Here is a 19,421-nt window from a genome sequence, read left to right on the forward strand (position 1 = left end):
ATTTTTATCATTTAACTTCCCAAAATACTCATCATATTTTACACTCTAATGAATAAAATTTAGGCATTAATGAAATTTCACAATGCAAAAACTTTGTCCACCATTCATACTTTTATAGTAGAAAAATAGATAAACTGAGCTTTGGGGTGATATTCAACCTCATATCTTACCGAAAATTATGGTATAAAAATTTATATGAAATTTTTGGTAAGTATAATTGTCGTTTTATACCGGAAAATTTTTTATATATTTTTAAATTTAGAACTTTATTATTTAAATATTTTTTAACTTATATATATATATATATATATATATATATATATATAGATTTGGCATTTTAATGTATCGAAATTTTTAAATTTTATATAGTTATTGTACTGAGATATTTGGTATAATAAAAATTTTGGTGAATTTGGTATTTTTTGTACGATAACCTCGGTATAACGAACATTTCGGTATCTTTCCCGCTACTGAGCTAAAAAAATAAAAATTGGATCAACGTGTTTGGATCTGATCAATTTGTTTCACAAATAAATATCCGTAAGATCGTCTCATAAGATATTTTATATATAATCATAATAATTTTAAAAAAAATCTAAAAGTTTTAATATTTTATTTTTCAAAAATATTAAATTCTGATTATACCATTACAAAAATCAAACCGCTCGCACATGCTACACACACGATAATTATTATTTTCTCTCACTTTTGATCGACCAAGTCATTTCATTTTACTAGCGGATTGGAGGACCTTGAGATATGCGTAAGAGTAATTGAATATTATAATTTTAGTACAAAGTTACGGAAATTTGATATTTTTTAAAAAATAACTTTAAATCCAAATTGGCTAGAAATAAAAGCTTTATGCTTATCTTGTGATGAAATACAAAATTGACCGTATTTAATTGCTAGAGTATTTCGTGCGAAACTCTAAGTTTTAAAAGATGAATTGTTTAAGAAGGAATTTTTGGTCACATCGTTGCTTATACTCGCGTCATAGAATTCCAAAAAAGATGTTTACCACACGCTCATTTTTCTTTATTTTTAACCAAGAATAAAAAATATTTTACCCTGAAGCATTTGATAGAATTGTTTATGCAGAATTAATCATCCACATTCTGATCCATATTTATTTTCATTGTTCATTAAATATATGATGCATGAACTTTGTGGTTTACTTAATTCAACATGCCTTTGCATGAAAAAAAGTTTATGTGAATTTAATTATCCAAAGGATTTATCAAAAAATGCTAAATATGGATCAAATTCATATCCAATATATCGGCGTAGAAATAACAATCATGTTGTTCTTATTTGGGGTCCCCAGCTTGACAACCGGTGGGTTGTACCTTATAATCAATAACTTTAGGCTAAATTTAATTTTCACATTAATGTTGAAATATGTTCAACTATTCAACCTATAAAATATATCTATAAATATATTTATAAAGGACATAATAAGATTATGTATACATTAAATACATATGAAAGAGACCTCGTAGTTGATGAAGTTAAACATCTTATTGAAAGTTGACCGAACACAAAGCTAGCACATAGTCGAAGAATGGCCAATGCAGTTGCACACAAGACTGCTTCTTTTGTTTTTCTTCCCCCTCCCCTTTTGTTTGGGAGAATAGAAATTTTTCTTATTGGTTGGTAACTCTTGTATTGGAGGACATTTCTCATTTGAAACAAAAGTACAAGCCATTACCATAAAAAAAAAAATTAAAAAAGAGACCTCGTAGTTGATGGATTTAAAAATTTTCAATGTGCAAGATTGATTTCACCTCCTGAAGCAATATGACGAATTTTCAAGTTTGATCTTAATCTTGTGCACCCATCTATGAAATACTGAAGGGACACAAAAAGAATTTGGATCTACAATAAGGACTTTTGCAATCTTTTCTTGATAAGGTCTCTCATGAAATTCACATAAGCAAAATCCTTCAACCATTTTAATTGACAAATTTCTTGAATGTAGATTGTTTGTGCTTCATTTGTTTTCATATCCAATATTTTAGATTTTGAAAAGCAATTAATTGGGGAATCAAATATCAAAATATTTGTAAAAATGTTACAATAATATTTTCTTTCACCAATAATTATTCTCGTACTTCACCAAATCCTCAAAAAAAAAAAAACAATGGGACTTCTAACAGAATGGTTAGCTTAAGTCAATGTTAGAAATTCTTGAACAACTGAATTACTTGCAGCATCCATTGATATGTCAAATCTCACTTGATAACTCAATTTTAGATTCGATCCCAAAAATTGAAGAACATTGGGCTCAACACTCACAACAGCACCCGGGAATCCAACTACTTCAACTGTATAAATTGAATTAGTTTCACCAACATTGGTAACTGTTCGGTTGTATGTTTGAGTATTTTCTTCGATAATTGTGGTCTCAATAACCACAAAAAATGATGGATAATTCAAGTTTGCTTAAGGTTCTGTTGAGATTCACTATATCGGGGGAGGTCATTATGACGGACTTGATCGCGGCTAGAGACCAATCAAGATGAATGCTTTTTAGTAATGATGCAATGCCACTCAGGTGAGTACATGACATGGAGGTTCCAGAGATGATCTTGAAATTTTATTTCGTGGTGGTATTGTTTTCGACAAATTGATGTCTAACGGCAAGAATGTTGGCACCAGAGCCAATTATATTTGATTTAAAGATTATGAAGCGGGCCCTATTTGGACCCCTTGCGGAGAACTATGCCACGGTTGGGGCGTAGGTGTCCCCGAGCATCGTATCTTTGAACAAAATTATGGCGACTGGTGAGGTTATTGAGTTCAAATAGACTTTGAATCTGACCCTTCTTCATAATTGAGTTGTGTTGCGCGGAGAACGTGTGACTCAGAAGAGATTGAGTAGCCTTCATGCTGCTGGTTGGCTATAATAATGACATCCCCACTAGGGATGACAATGACTAAACCACTGATATGTCAAATCTCACTTGATAACTCAATTTCAGACTCGATCCCAAAAATTGAAGAACATTGGGCTCAACACTCACAATAGTACCCGAGAATCCAACTACTTCAATTGTATAAATTGAATTAGTTTCACCCACATTGGTAACTGTTCGGTTGTATGTTTGAGTAGTTTCTCCGATAAGTGCGGTCTCAATAACCACATAAAATGATGGATAATTCAAGTTTGCTTATGGAATGCTAGAAATATGTGAGCAATTTACGGTCCGTTTCAGGATGTAACTTATTTGTTGATCAATGTACGCCAATCCTCTTAAGTATATTGGGTAATCTATTGGGGTCATGTCGTAAACAAGGGTTGGATTGGTGGCCTTGAGTATGTTTACGTGACCCAAAACCATGGCGAAAACATTGAGTGGAGGAGATTTTGGACCTGGATTAAGGTTTTGTTGAGCTTCCATAGATCGACAGATGTCATGATGGCGGACTTGATCGCTGCTATAGACCAATTGGGATGAGTGATTTTTAGCAATGATGTGATGCCACTAAAGCTAGGACGTGACATGGAGGTTCCAGATATGAACTTAAAATTTGATTTCGTGTTGGTGTTGTTTTCGAAAAATTGATGCCAGACAGCAATGATGTTGGCACCAGACCAATTATATCTGGTTTCAAGATTCCGAGGCTGACCCTATTTGGACCCCTAGCAGAGAACGATGCCATGGTGGAGGTGTTGGTGTCCTCAATTATCGTACCCTTCAACAAAATTGTGACGACTGGTGTGGTTGCTGAGTTCAAATAGGCTTTGAATCTGACCCTTCTTCATAATTAAGATGTGTTAGGGGAGAACTTGTGACTCGAAAGAGATGTCGTATCCTTCATGCTGCTGGTTGACGATAGTAATGGCATCCCCACCAGCATTTCTCACTACCATTCCTTTCGCGATACTTCCGATCCTGCTCCCATTGTCGCATAACACGATGTTCCCTTGCACATTAACTTTTATCAACGATTGGGAAAATAAAAATGTCGCATGTGGATAAGTTGAAACCATTCCAGGATAAATAAGAGGCAAGAATTTTGAGCCAAATCCTGCCGGTTAATAGTTGGATTTCTCATCTAGTTGTTCAGCCAAAACCTGCCGGTATAGATTTTGGTTCTGCATTAAGGTTCTGTTGAGATTCACTAGATCGGTGAGGTCATTATGGCAGACTTGATCGCAGCTAGAGACCAATCAGGATGAATGCTTTTTAGCAGTGATGCGATGCCACTCAGGTGAGTACATGACATGGAGGTTCCAGAGATGATCTTGAAATTTGATTTTGTGTTTGTGTTGTTTTCGACGTATTGATGTCAGACGAGAAGAAAGTTGGCACCAGGGCCAATTATATTTGATTTAAAGATTATGGCGCGGGCCATATTTGGACCCCTTGCGGAGAACTATGCCACGGTTGGGGCGCAGGTGTCCCCGATTATCGTTTCTTGTGAACAAAATTGTGGTGACTGGTGTGGTTGTTGAGTTCAAATAGGCTTTGAATCTGACTCATCTTCATAATTGAGATGTGTCGCGCGGAGAACATGCGACTCAAAAGAGATTGATTAGCCTTCATACCGTTGGTTGACTATAATAGTGGCATCCCCACTAGGGATGTCAATGACTAAACCACTTATATGTCAAATATCACTTGATAACTCAATTTCAGATTCAATCCCAAAAATTGAAGAACATTGGGCTCAACACTCACAACAGTACCCGGGAATCCAACTACTTCAACTGTATAAATTGAATTAGTTTCACCCACATTGGTAACTGTTCGGTTGTATGTTTGAGTAGTTCTTCCGATAACTGTGGTCTCAATAACCACAGAAAATGATGGATAATTCAAGTTTACTTATGGGAAGATAGAAATATGTGAGCAATTTGCGCGCTTAAGTATGTTAGGTAATATGTTGGAGTCATGTCATAAAAAAGGGTTGGATTGGTGGCCTTGAGTATGTTTACGTGACCCACAACCATGGCAAAAACATTGACCGGAGGAGATTTTGGACCTGGATTAAGGTTCTGTTGAGCTTTCATAGATTGACAGAGGTCATGATGGCGGACTTGATCGCGGCTATAGACCAATCGGGATGAGTGATTTTTAGCAACGATGTGATGCCACTAAGGTTAGGACGTGACATGGAGGTTCCAGATATTATCTTGAAATTTGATTTCGTGTTGGTGTTGTTTCGACATATTGATTCCAGGCAGCAAAGATGTTGGCACCAGATCAATTATATCTGGTTTCAAGATTCCGGGGCTGGCCCTGTTTGGACCCCTTGCTGAGAACGATGTCATGGTGGGGGCGTTGGTGTCCTCAAGTATCATACTCTTCAAAAAAATTATGGCGACTGGTGTGGTTGCTGAGTTCAAATAGACTTTGAATCTGAACATTCTTCATAATTAAGATGTGTTATGGGAGAACGTGTGACTTGAAAGAGATGAAGTCTCTTTCATGCTGCTGGTTGACGATAATAATGGGATTCCCACCTGCATTTCTCACTGCCCTTCCTTTCAAGATACTTCATATCCTGCTCCCATTGTCGTATAACACGACATTCCCTTGCACATAAACTTTTATCAACAATTGGGAAAATAAAAATGCCGCATGTGGATCAGTTGAAAACATGCCAGGATAAACAAGAGGCAAGAATTTTGAGCCAAATCCTGCCGGTTAATAGTTGGATTTCCCATCTAGTTGTTGAGCCAAAGCCTGCCGGTAGAGATTTTGGTCATGCATTAAGGTTCTGTTGAGATTCACTAGATCGGGGAAGGTCATTATGACGGACTTGATCGCGGCTAGAGACCAATCCGGATGAATTATTTTTAGCAATGATGCGATGCCACTCGGGTGAGTACATGACATGGAGGTTCCAGAGATGATCTTGAAATTTGATTTCGTGTTGGTGTTATTTTCTACGGATTGATGTCAGACGACAAGAATGTTGGAACCAAGGCCAATTATATTTGATTTAAAGATTATGGCGCGAGCCCTATTTGGACCCCTTTCGGAGAACTATGACACGGTTGGGGCGTAGGTGTCCTCGATTATCGTATCTTTGAACAAAATTGTGGCGACTAGTGGAGTTGTTGAGTTCAAATATTCTTTGAATCTGACCCTTCTTCATAATTGAGTTGTATTGTGCGTAGAACGTGTGACTCAGAAGAGATTGAGTAGCCTTCATGATGTTGGTTGACTATAATAATGGCATCCCAACTAGGGATGGTAATGACTAAATCACTGATATGTCAAATCTCACTTGATAACTCAATTTCAGATTCAATCCCAAAAATTGAAGAACATTGGTGTCAACACTAACAAAAGCACCCGGGAATCCAACTACTTCAACTGTATAAATTGAATTAGTTTCCCCACATTGGTAAATGTTCGGTTGTATGTTTGAGTAGTTCCTCCGATAAGTGCGGTCTCAATAACCACATAAAATGATGGATAATTTAAGTTTGCTTATGGGAGGCTAGAAATATGTAAGCAATTTACGGCCCGTTTCAGGATATAACTTATTTGTTGATTAATGTACGCCAATCCGCTTAAGTATGTTAGGTAATTTGTTGGGGTCATGTCATAAACAAGGGTTGGATTGGTGACCTTGAGTATGTTTACGTGACCCAAAACCATGGCGAAAACATTAACCAAAGGAGATTTTGGACCTAGATTAAGGTTCTGTTAAGCTTCCATAGATCGACAGAGGTCATGATGGCGGACTTGATCGTGGCTATAGACCAATCGGGATGAGTGATTTTTAGAAATGATGTGATGCCACTAAGGTTAGAACGTGACATGGAGGTTCCAGATATTATCTTGAAATTTGATTTTGTGTTGGTGTTCATTTTAACAGATTGATTTCAGGCAGCAATGATGTTGGCACCAGACCAATTATATCTGGTTTCAAGATTCCGGGGCTGGCCCTGTTTGGACCCCTGGCAGAGAACGATGCCATGGTGGGGGCGTTGGTGTCCTCAATTATCGTACCCTTCAACAAAATTGTGTCGACTGGTGTGGTTCCTGAGTTCAAATAGGCTTTGAATCTGACCCTTCTTCATAATTAAGAAGTGTTAGGGGAGAATGTGTGACTCGAAAGAGATGGAATATCCTTCATGCTGCTGGTTGACGATAATAATGGCATCCCCACCGGCATTTCTGACTTCCCTTCCTTTCGTGAGACTTTCTATCCTTCTCCCATTGTCGCATAACACAACGTTCTCTTGCACATCAACCTTTATCAACAATTGGAGAAATAAAAATGCCGCATGTTGATAAGTTGAAACCATGCTAGGATAAATAAGAGGCAAGAATTTTGATCCAAATCCTGCCGGTTAATTGTTGGATTTCTCATCTAGTTGTTGAGTCAAAGCCTGCCGGTCGAGAGTTTGGTCCTACATTAAAGTTCTGTTGAGATTCACTAGATCGGAGGAGGTCATTAAGGCGGACTTGATCGCACCTAGAGACCAATCAGGATGAATGTTTTTTTAGCAATGATGCGATGCCACTCAGGTAAGTACATGACATGGAGGTTCCAGAGATGATCTTGAAATTTGATTTCGTGTTGGTGTTGTTTTTGACAAATTGATGTCAGACTACAAGAATGTTGGCACCAGGGCCAATTATATTTGATTTAAATATTATGGCGCGGGCCCTATTTGGACCCCTTGCGAAGAACTATTCCACAGTTGCGGCGCAGGTGTCCCCAATTATCGTATCTTGTGAACAAATAGGCTTTGAATCTAACTCATCTTCATAATTTAGATGTGTTACGCATAGAACGTGCGATTCAGAAGAGATTGAGTAGCCTTCATGTTGTTCGTTGACTATAATAATGGCATCCCTATTAGGGATGACAATGACTAAACCACTGATATGTCAAATCTCACTTGATAACTCAATTTCAGATTCGATCCCAAATGGCAGAACGTCGTGACAAGGGCCTTTGCTATAATTGTGACGAGAAATTTCATAGAGGCCACATTTGTAAAGGAAAAGCATATATTCTGATTATGGATGATGGATCTCCAGAAATCACATCAGATATTAATGATCTTTCTACAAATCTTGAACAAGTTTTAGACTCCTCTCATGAAGCCCCATAAGCCGCTATCAGCTACCATGCTTTAGCTGGCCAATATTCACCCCAAACCTTGCGTCTACAGGGTCTCATCTTGTCCACCACGGTTCAGGTTCTCATAGACAGTGGCTCCACCCATAATTTTCTGCAAGATCGCCTTGCTAAACATCTGGGTCTAACCATTGAACTGTCACCTCATTTTAAGGTGATGGTGGGCAATGGGGAAGCACTTCACTGTTCTGGGCATTGCCCTAAAGTCTCTATTTCTTTACAGGGCAACACATTCGAGGTTGATTTCTTCATCCTTCCTATTCAAGGGGCTGATGTGGTTTTAGGTGTTCAATGGCTCGCAACCCTTGGAGATATTACTACAAATTACCAGCATCTTTCTATGGACTTCCTTTGGCACAATAAGTGCATTACTCTCCGTGGGGATATTCAATCGCCAATTGAACCGATTCAATTCCATCAGTTCAAACGCCTCCAAAATACAAACTCTATTGCATTTTATTTCCAACTTTTACCCATACCCCCAACCCCCACTCCTACTACTCATACCACAACCTCTATTTCCCCTGAAATCGAATCACTTCTTGCAGAATTTTCGAGTATTTTCTCTGAACCAAATCACCTTCCCCCATCTCGAGCCACAGACCATCACATTCCCCTGGTTCCTAACCACTTACCAGTACATACTCGTCCTTATAGATACCCCCATTTCCAGAAAATAGAAATCGAGCATTTGATCCAAGAAATGTTGCATTCGGGTATAATTCGTCCTAGCACAAGCCCTTTTTCCTCACCCGTCCTTCTCGTAAAGAAAAAGGATGGTACATGGAATTTCTGTGTCGACTATCGAGCATTGAATTCACTTACCATCCCTGATAAATTTCCTATCCCCACGGTCGAAGATATGCTTGACGAATTATATGGTGCTTCTATCTTCTCTAAGATGGACTTGCGGGCTGGGTTCCATCAGATTCGCATGGCCCCTGAAGATATATTTAAAACAGGCTTCCGCACTCATGAAGGACATTACGATTTCATTGTTATGCCGTTTGGATTGTGCAACGCCCCTGCTACATTTCAGAGTACAATGAACTCTATCTTGAAGCCATTCTTGAGACGATTTGTCACGGTATTCTTCGACGACATCCTCATTTACAGTAGCAATCTGAATGAACACCTCCAACATCTTAGATTGGTTCTGCAGTGCCTGGTTGATAATTCTCTATTTGCGAAGAAATCTAAATGTGTTTTTGGGCGGTCAGAAGTGGCATATCTAGGCCACATTGTTAATTATGAAGGAGTTCGACCAGATAATGAAAAAATTCAGGCCATTCTCGCATGGCCCATTCCTACGGCCATTAAACATCTTAGAGCCTTTTTGGGGCTAGCTGGGTACTACAGAAAGTTCGTCCGCAATTTTGCCCAGATTGCTTTTCCTCTAACTTCCTTACTAAAGAAGGATTCCTTCACATGGTCGGAGACAGCAAGGGTTGCTTTTGATGCTCTCAAATCTGCCCTCACTCAGTCTCCAGTATTGGCATTGCCTAATTTCAAAATCCCATTCGTCATCGACACCGATGCTTCGGGCTTCGGTATTGGCGCCGTTCTTACTCAAAATGGCCATCCTCTTGCCTTTTTCAGTAAGAAACTCAATCCAAAATTACAGGCAGCTTCAACTTATGAGCGAGAGTTATTTGCAATTACTGAGTCGGTGGCAAAGTGGCGCCCGTACCTTTTGGGAAACCGTTTTACCATACGCACAGATCAACAAAGTATTAAAGAACTCACTACTCAACTAGTTCATACGGCTGCTCAACAACGGTTTCTAATCAAACTACTGGGCTACGACTTTTCAATTGAATACAAGTCGGGCTCTACAAATAAAGTTGCAGATGCTTTATCACGTGCTCCATCTACTGAAGCTCCTGATTATGTCAATGATAGTCACATTTTCTTATTGACTTCTGTCACTGATCCGCTCTTGGATGATTTGCGCATTGAAACAACCCACAACCAGGAATTGCAGGAGCTTCTTCATCATATTCAAACCAATTCTGAAGGGTTTTCTCAGTTTTCTGAACGAGATGGTCTCATCTTTCTTAATGGCAGAATTGTTCTATGTTCAAATTCAGTCCACCGGACACGTATCATTGCAAAATTCCACTCCAGTTTAGTGGGTGGGCATGGTGGATTTCGAAAGACTTTGATGCGCATTTACCCTCTATACTACTGGCCAAAAATGCGCGCTGAAATCAAAGAATATATTCGTTCCTGCCCAACTTGTCAAATTAAAAAATATCAACCTTTAGCACCCGCGGGACTTCTTCAACCACTACCTATCCCAAATGCCGTTTGGGAAGAAGTTTCAATGGATTTCATAATTGGGCTTCCCTTGACAAATGGGAAATCAGTTATTATGGTCGTCGTGGATCGACTATCAAAATATTCGCATTTTTCTCCTCTTCCAACTAAGTTCAATGCGCCATTAGTCGCTCAAGTATTTATTACAGACATCTGCCGCCTTCCTGGAATTCCCAGAACCATTGTTTCAGACAGGGATCGAATCTTCGTAAGTCGATTTTGGCGAGAACTTTTTCGCCTCAGTGAAACTAAACTCCATTTCAGTACAGCACACCATCCGCAGACGGATGGTCAAACCGAAGTCACTAATAGGGGACTCGAGCAATATTTGCGTTGCTTCACTATGGAAAATCCTCAAAATTGGCTCTCTTTTCTACCTTGGGCAGAGTACTCCTATAACACTTCTTTTCATTCCTCTACAGGCTATACACCATTTCAGGTCTTATATGGGCGGCCTCCACCTGTCATACACCCTTATCAAGAGCTCACCACTCCTATTGAAGCTGTAGAACATACCTTAATGCAAAGGGACAGGGTTCTTATGGATCTCAAAGAAAATCTACAGCGCACACAAAATCGAATGAAACAAATGGCGGATAAAAAACGACGTGATGTGGAATTTCAAATTGGTGACATGGTTTTAGTAAAGCTTCAACCATACAGACAATCCATCATCCGCCAAGGGCATTTCTCGAAACTTGCAAGACATTTTTATGGACCTTTTCCAATAATCGCTCGAGTTGGTGCAGTCGCTTATCATCTTCAACTTCCAGAGCATTCACGCATACATCCAGTGTTTCATGTTTCATTACTGAAGCTATATCACCATAACAGTACTCTTCACCCTCTGCCACTTCCGACTCAAGCAATAGACAACCATCCTCTCATGGTTCCGTTATCAATCCTCAACAGCAGGCAAGTCCAGACAGAACTTGGTCTTCAGACCCAACTTTTAATTCAATGGGCAGAGCTCCCACCCGAAGAATCGACTTGGATGCCCATTCAAGACTTCAAGGCCATTTATCCTGATTTTGACCTTGAGGACAAGGTATTTCCTGAAGCACCAGGGGAAGTTGATAGGGCACACACTGATGTGTTTATTCGTCGATCATCAAGGGAAAGGAGGGGACCAACATGGCACAAGGATTTTATCACTCATCCGATGGAAACCCACGTCTCTGAAGAAGAATATTCCAAACCAAACACCACTACAGCACATGCTATTGTCTCTACTAATTAAAATAATCATTTTAGTTTGTTACATTGTAGGGACACGTGTCTATGAGAATGATGAGATGAATTGTATTTAAACTATTATGAATGAAATGAAAAAGGGATATGCAAATTTCCCAAAAGTTATTCTGTCTTCTCCCTTAATTTTCTGGAGTTTGGGTATCCTCGAATTACCCACATCTCGAGACTACCACAGTATTTGATACTAGACAAAAACTGTCCTTTAAGATTGAGCTCCATTTCTGTATGATTTCTCCACAATATCCTGAATCAAACCCGATATATTGTAATTAATAATGAGAAGATCCATCAGCTTCCATTGTAATTTCCATTGCCAAAATCCTGATGAATTCTCTGCCATCTTTGATCTTATTTTCTCACCTTCTTCTTCTCCATTCATGCATAAAAAAATCCTCAGCATTCTGAACCTATTCTTTCACCACGATCGCTCCAACCGACGGGGAATTCGACCACGATTTTCAACATCTCCACAACAAACTTCTCATTCAAGAATTGCTCAGCAAACATATGCTAAGTTTGTTTCGCAATGTGGACTACATTATTTAGTTTTATTCTCAATCAATTTTGCTATCATGTTCACTCACCGTGCCCACCTAATGTGTTCACCATGAGGTGGCACTCAACTATTGGATGTGATGAATTGTGCGTCCAATAGTTTGGTGTCACCTCATGGTGGGCACTTTATGTGGGCGCGGTGGGTGGACAGGATAGCAAAATTCTATTCTCAATAACTATCTACTTATTTATATTTATATTGATGAATTTAATTTTAATATTTGTCTTTATTATATAACAATTTTTTTTTCAATTTTTTTGACACCTAATGGCCTGTTAATTTACACGACTACCAATCTTGCTTCATTTTTTCGTAATAATTTATTTTATAATTTTAAGGAAAAATAAAAATAAATTAACATAAATTTTTTAATATAGTTAATTTTTTTTTATCAATGTAATTATCATAATTTCATTACATTCAACTTCATCGATCCCTTTTTTGTTTTGTTTTTTTAAATTAAAATCTGTTTTTTTTTTTTTTTTTCATATCACCTACATGTATATAGATTAGGACGATATATAAAAAAATTTATCCTCAATAAATTTTTTATCTTTTGTCGAGTTTGTTTATTTATTTTAAAAGATATTATTTTATATCAATTAGTAGTTTCATCGTCGTCATCACCATCATCATCCATCATCATGAATAAATTCTTTTTAATATTTACAATATATAAATGAGATTTTCATTAAATATTATTTCATTCTAATTAATAATTTTAATTATTATTTTAATTCTCATTCTAAATTTGTCATACTAAATCAATGTTTTGATGTCTTTTATTTTTGTGCCAAATAAAAATTAAACATATCAGTGTGATACCAATAATTTATAATTATTTTTATTTATAAATATTTCATTATTAATCATACCTCTTTTTTTAATCACTTGTAAATTATAAACGTATGATCATAAACTGCACATCCCAATTATTAATTAATTATTATAGTAGTGATAGTTGTAGAAATTTTAATAAAATACTGATATTAAAAAAATGAATGACTAAAATTTAGCAAATATTAGTATACATTAAATTTTTTTTAGCAGAAATCAATGAGTTATTTTTGCGATGAGATATTTTTTTTCTACTATGTAGCATATTAAATTATTAAATTTATTCCTAATAACATATACAATGATGTTCTCTATTCATGTATTATCTTAAACACATCATTATTGATGTAAAATATAGCTAATTTTTTTAACAATTAGTTATTAACTTATTTTTGTTGTGATGGACTAATAGTGTAAATATTATGTGCTTTTTTTTTCATTGCTACATTTATTAATATTTGCATATAACTCATTATATATTTTAATATAATAAATTCATAATAAAAATAAGTTTGTATATAAACAATTTTATTTAAATTTATTAGTATTAATTTTTATTTTTATATTATCGGTAATAGTATTATTAGTTTCTAATACCTCCTAATTTACCTCATGTTGATATCTATAATTTTTAAGACAAATCTATCACCAATAATAATACTAATAATAACTTAATATATATAAAAAAAAATTTCATCTGCCCAACCAATGTTTCCCAACTCTTTTTCGACCACTAAAACCCGGTACCGTGTTTTAGTTATGCGAAAAATGAAAAAACAATTAAAACTGATACCGAGTTTTTGAGGTGGAAAAATATTGTTGGGCAGCTGCAAAGTTATATATATATATATATATATATCAACTTAGAAGACTCAATAGATAGATAGTATATTTTTATTAGCATATTAAAATTATTCCTAATAACATATACAAGATGTTCTCTATTCATGTATTATCTTAAACACATATTTATTGATGTGTAAATATAGCTAATTTTTTTAAAAAAAATTATTTTTGTTGTGATGGATTGCTAGTGAAAATATTATGTGCATTTTTATTCATTGCTACATTTATTAATATTTGCATAAAACTCATTATGTATTTTAATATGATAAAGTCATAATAAAAATAATTTTTTATATAAATTATTTTTTTAACTTTATTAGTATTTTTATTTTTATATTATCGGTAATAGTATTATTAGTTTATAATGCCTCTTAATTTACCTCATTTTGATATCTACAATTTTTAAGACAAAATTATCACCAATTATAATGCTAATAATAACTTTATTTATATATATATATATATATATATATATATATATATATATATATCAACTTAGAAGACTCAATAATTAAAAGAGAAAAATAAATGATAGAAATTCTATACAATGAATTTAGGATGATTAATGACACAATTAATAGCATAATTACATCAAATAATTTTACTTACAATATGGTACTTATTTTTATCATTTAACTTCCCAAAATACTCATCATATTTTACACTCTAATGAATAAAATTTAGGCATTAATGAAATTTCACAATGCAAAAACTTTGTCCACCATTCATACTTTTATAGTAGAAAAATAGATAAACTAAGCTTTGGGGTGATATTCAACCTCATATCTTACCGAAAATTATGGTATAAAAATTTATATGAAATTTTTGGTAAGTATAATTGTCGTTTTATACCGGAAAATTTTTTATATATTTTTAAATTTAGAACTTTATTATTTAAATATTTTTTAACTTATATATATATATATATATATATATATAGATTTGGCATTTTAATGTATCGAAATTTTTAAATTTTATATAGTTATTGTACTGAGATATTTGGTATACTAAAATTTTTGGTGAATTTGGTATTTTTTGTACGATAACCTCGGTATAACGAACATTTCGGTATCTTTCCCGCTACTGAGCTAAAAAAATAAAAATTGGATCAACGTGTTTGGATCTGATCAATTTGTTTCACAAATAAATATCCGTAAGATCGTCTCATAAGATATTTTATATATAATCATAATAATTTTAAAAAAAATCTAAAAGTTTTAATATTTTATTTTTCAAAAATATTAAATTCTGATTATACCATTACAAAAATCAAACCGCTCGCACATGCTACACACACGATAATTATTATTTTCTCTCACTTTTGATCGACCAAGTCATTTCATTTTACTAGCGGATTGGAGGACCTTGAGATATGCGTAAGAGGTAATTGAATATTATAATTTTAGTACAAAGTTACGGAAATTTGATATTTTTTAAAAAATAACTTTAAATCCAAATTGGCTAGAAATAAAAACTTTATGCTTACCTTGTGATGAAATACAAAATAGACCGTATTTAATTGCTAGAGTATTTCGTGCGAAACTCCAAGTTTTAAAAGATGAATTGTTTAAGAAGGACTTTTTGGTCACATCGTTGCTTATACTCACGTCATAGAATTCCAAAAAAAATGTTTACCACACGCTCATTTTTCCTTATTTTGAACCAAGCATAAAAAATATTTTACCCTGAAGCATTTGATAGAATTGTTTATGCAGAATTAATCATCCACATTCTGATCCATATTTATTTTCATTGGTCATTAAATATATGATGCAAGAACTTTGTGGTTTACTTAATTCAACATGTCTTTGCATGAAAAAAAGTTTATGTGAATTTAATTATCCAAAGGATTTATCAAAAAATGCTAAATATGGATCAAATTCATATCCAATATATCGGCGTAGAAATAACAATCATGTTGTTCTTATTTGGGGTCCCCAGCTTGACAACCGGTGGGTTGTACCTTATAATCAATAACTTTAGGCTAAATTTAATTTTCACATTAATGTTGAAATATGTTCAACTATTCAACCTATAAAATATATCTATAAATATATTTATAAAGGACATAATAAGATTATGTATACATTAAATACATATGAAAGAGACCTCGTAGTTGATGAAGTTAAACATCTTATTGAAAGTTGACCGAACACAAAGCTAGCACATAGTCGAAGAATGGCCAATGCATTTGCACACAAGACTGCTTCTTTTGTTTTTCTTCCCCCTCCCCTTTTGTTTTGGAGAATAGAAATTTTTCTTATTGGTTGGTAACTCTTGTATTGGAGGACATTTCTCATTTGAAACAAAAGTACAAGCCATTACCATAAAAAAAAATTAAAAAAGAGACCTCGTAGTTGATGGATTTAAAAATTTTCAATGTGCAAGATTGATTTCACCTCCTGAAGCAATATGACGAATTTTCAAGTTTGATCTTAATCTTGTGCACCCATCTATGAAATACTGAAGGGACACAAAAAGAATTTGGATTTACAATAAGGACTTTTGCAATCTTTTAAGGTCTCTCATGAAATTTACGTAAGCAAAATCCTTCAACCATTTTAATTGACAAATTTCTTGAATGTAGATTGTTTGTGCTTCATTTGTTTTCATATCCAATATTTTAGATTTTGAAAAGCAATTAATTGGGGAATCAAATATCAAAATATTTGTAAAAATGTTACAATAATATTTTCTTTCACCAATAATTATTCTCGTACTTCACCAAATCCTCAAAAAAAAAAAACAATGGGACTTCTAACAGAATGGTTAGCTTAAGTCAATGTTAGAAATTCTTGAACAACTGAATTACTTGCAGCCTCCATTGATATGTCAAATCTCACTTGATAACTCAATTTTAGATTCGATCCCAAAAATTGAAGAACATTGGGCTCAACACTCACAACAGCACCCGGGAATCCAACTACTTCAACTGTATAAATTGAATTAGTTTCACCAACATTGGTAACTGTTCGGTTGTATGTTTGAGTATTTTCTTCGATAATTGTGGTCTCAATAACCACAAAAAATGATGGATAATTCAAGTTTGCTTAAGGTTCTGTTGAGATTCACTATATCGGGGGAGGTCATTATGACGGACTTGATCGCGGCTAGAGACCAATCAAGATGAATGCTTTTTAGTAATGATGCAATGCCACTCAGGTGAGTACATGACATGGAGGTTCCAGAGATGATCTTGAAATTTTATTTCGTGGTGGTATTGTTTTCGACAAATTGATGTCTAACGGCAAGAATGTTGGCACCAGAGCCAATTATATTTGATTTAAAGATTATGAAGCGGGCCCTATTTGGACCCCTTGCGGAGAACTATGCCACGGTTGGGGCGTAGGTGTCCCCGAGCATCGTATCTTTGAACAAAATTATGGCGACTGGTGAGGTTGTTGAGTTCAAATAGACTTTGAATCTGACCCTTCTTCATAATTGAGTTGTGTTGCGCGGAGAACGTGTGACTCAGAAGAGATTGAGTAGCCTTCATGCTGCTGGTTGGCTATAATAATGACATCCCCACTAGGGATGACAATGACTAAACCACTGATATGTCAAATCTCACTTGATAACTCGATTTCAGACTCGATCCCAAAAATTGAAGAACATTGGGCTCAACACTCACAATAGTACCCGAGAATCCAACTACTTCAATTGTATAAATTGAATTAGTTTCACCCACATTGGTAACTGTTCGGTTGTATGTTTGAGTAGTTTCTCCGATAAGTGCGGTCTCAATAACCACATAAAATGATGGATAATTCAAGTTTGCTTATGGAATGCTAGAAATATGTGAGCAATTTACGGTCCGTTTCAGGATGTAACTTATTTGTTGATCAATGTACGCCAATCCTCTTAAGTATATTGGGTAATCTATTGGGGTCATGTCGTAAACAAGGGTTGGATTGGTGGCCTTGAGTATGTTTACGTGACCCAAAACCATGGCGAAAACATTGAGTGGAGGAGATTTTGGACCTGGATTAAGGTTTTGTTGAGCTTCCATAGATCGACAGATGTCATGATGGCGGACTTGATTGCTGCTATAGACCAATTGGGATGAGTGATTTTTAGCAATGATGTGATGCCACTAAATCTAGGACGTGACATGGAGGTTCCAGATATGAACTTAAAATTTGATTTCGTGTTGGTGTTGTTTTCGAAAAATTGATGCCAGATAGCAATGATGTTGGCACCAGACCAATTATATCTGGTTTCAAGATTCCGAGGCTGGCTCTATTTGGACCCCTAGCAGAGAACGATGCCATGGTGGAGGTGTTGGTGTCCTCAATTATCGTACCCTTCAACAAAATTGTGACGACTGGTGTGGTTGCTGAGTTCAAATAGGCTTTGAATCTGACCCTTCTTCATAATTAAGATATGTTAGGGGAGAACGTGTGACTCGAAAGAGATGTCGTATCCTTCATGCTGCTGGTTGACGATAGTAATGGCATCCCCACCAGCATTTCTCACTACCATTCCTTTCGCGATACTTCCGATCCTGCTCCCATTGTCGCATAACACGATGTTCCCTTGCACATTAACTTTTATCAACGATTGGGAAAATAAAAATGTCGCATGTGGATAAGTTGAAACCATTCCAGGATAAATAAGAGGCAAGAATTTTGAGCCAAATCCTGCCGGTTAATAGTTGGATTTCTCATCTAGTTGTTCAGCCAAAACCTGCCGGTATAGATTTTGGTTCTGCATTAAGGTTCTGTTGAGATTCACTAGATCGGGGAGGTCATTATGGCGGACTTGATCGCAGCTAGAGACCAATCAGGATGAATGCTTTTTAGCAGTGATGCGATGCCACTCAGGTGAGTACATGACATGGAGGTTCCAGAGATGATCTTGAAATTTGATTTTGTGTTGGTGTTGTTTTCGACGTATTGATGTCAGACGAGAAGAAAGTTGGCACCAGGGCCAATTATATTTGATTTAAAGATTATGGCGCGGGCCATATTTGGACCCCTTGCGGAGAACTATGCCACGGTTGGGGCGCAGGTGTCCCCGATTATCGTTTCTTGTGAACAAAATTGTGGTGACTGGTGTGGTTGTTGAGTTCAAATAGGCTTTGAATCTGACTCATCTTCATAATTGAGATGTGTCGCGCGGAGAACGTGCGACTCAAAAGAGATTGATTAGCCTTCATACCGTTGGTTGACTATAATAGTGGCATCCCCACTAGGGATGTCAATGACTAAACCACTTATATGTCAAATATCACTTGATAACTCAATTTCAGATTCAATCCCAAAAATTGAAGAACATTGGGCTCAACACTCACAACAGTACCCGGGAATCCAACTACTTCAACTGTATAAATTGAATTAGTTTCACCCACATTGGTAACTGTTCGGTTGTATGTTTGAGTAGTTCTTCCGATAACTGTGGTCTCAATAACCACAGAAAATGATGGATAATTCAAGTTTACTTATGGGAAGATAGAAATATGTGAGCAATTTACGCGCTTAAGTATGTTAGGTAA

Source organism: Henckelia pumila, chromosome 1 (assembly GCF_033568475.1).
Source record: "Henckelia pumila isolate YLH828 chromosome 1, ASM3356847v2, whole genome shotgun sequence".
In the NCBI taxonomy this organism is placed as follows: domain Eukaryota; kingdom Viridiplantae; phylum Streptophyta; class Magnoliopsida; order Lamiales; family Gesneriaceae; genus Henckelia; species Henckelia pumila.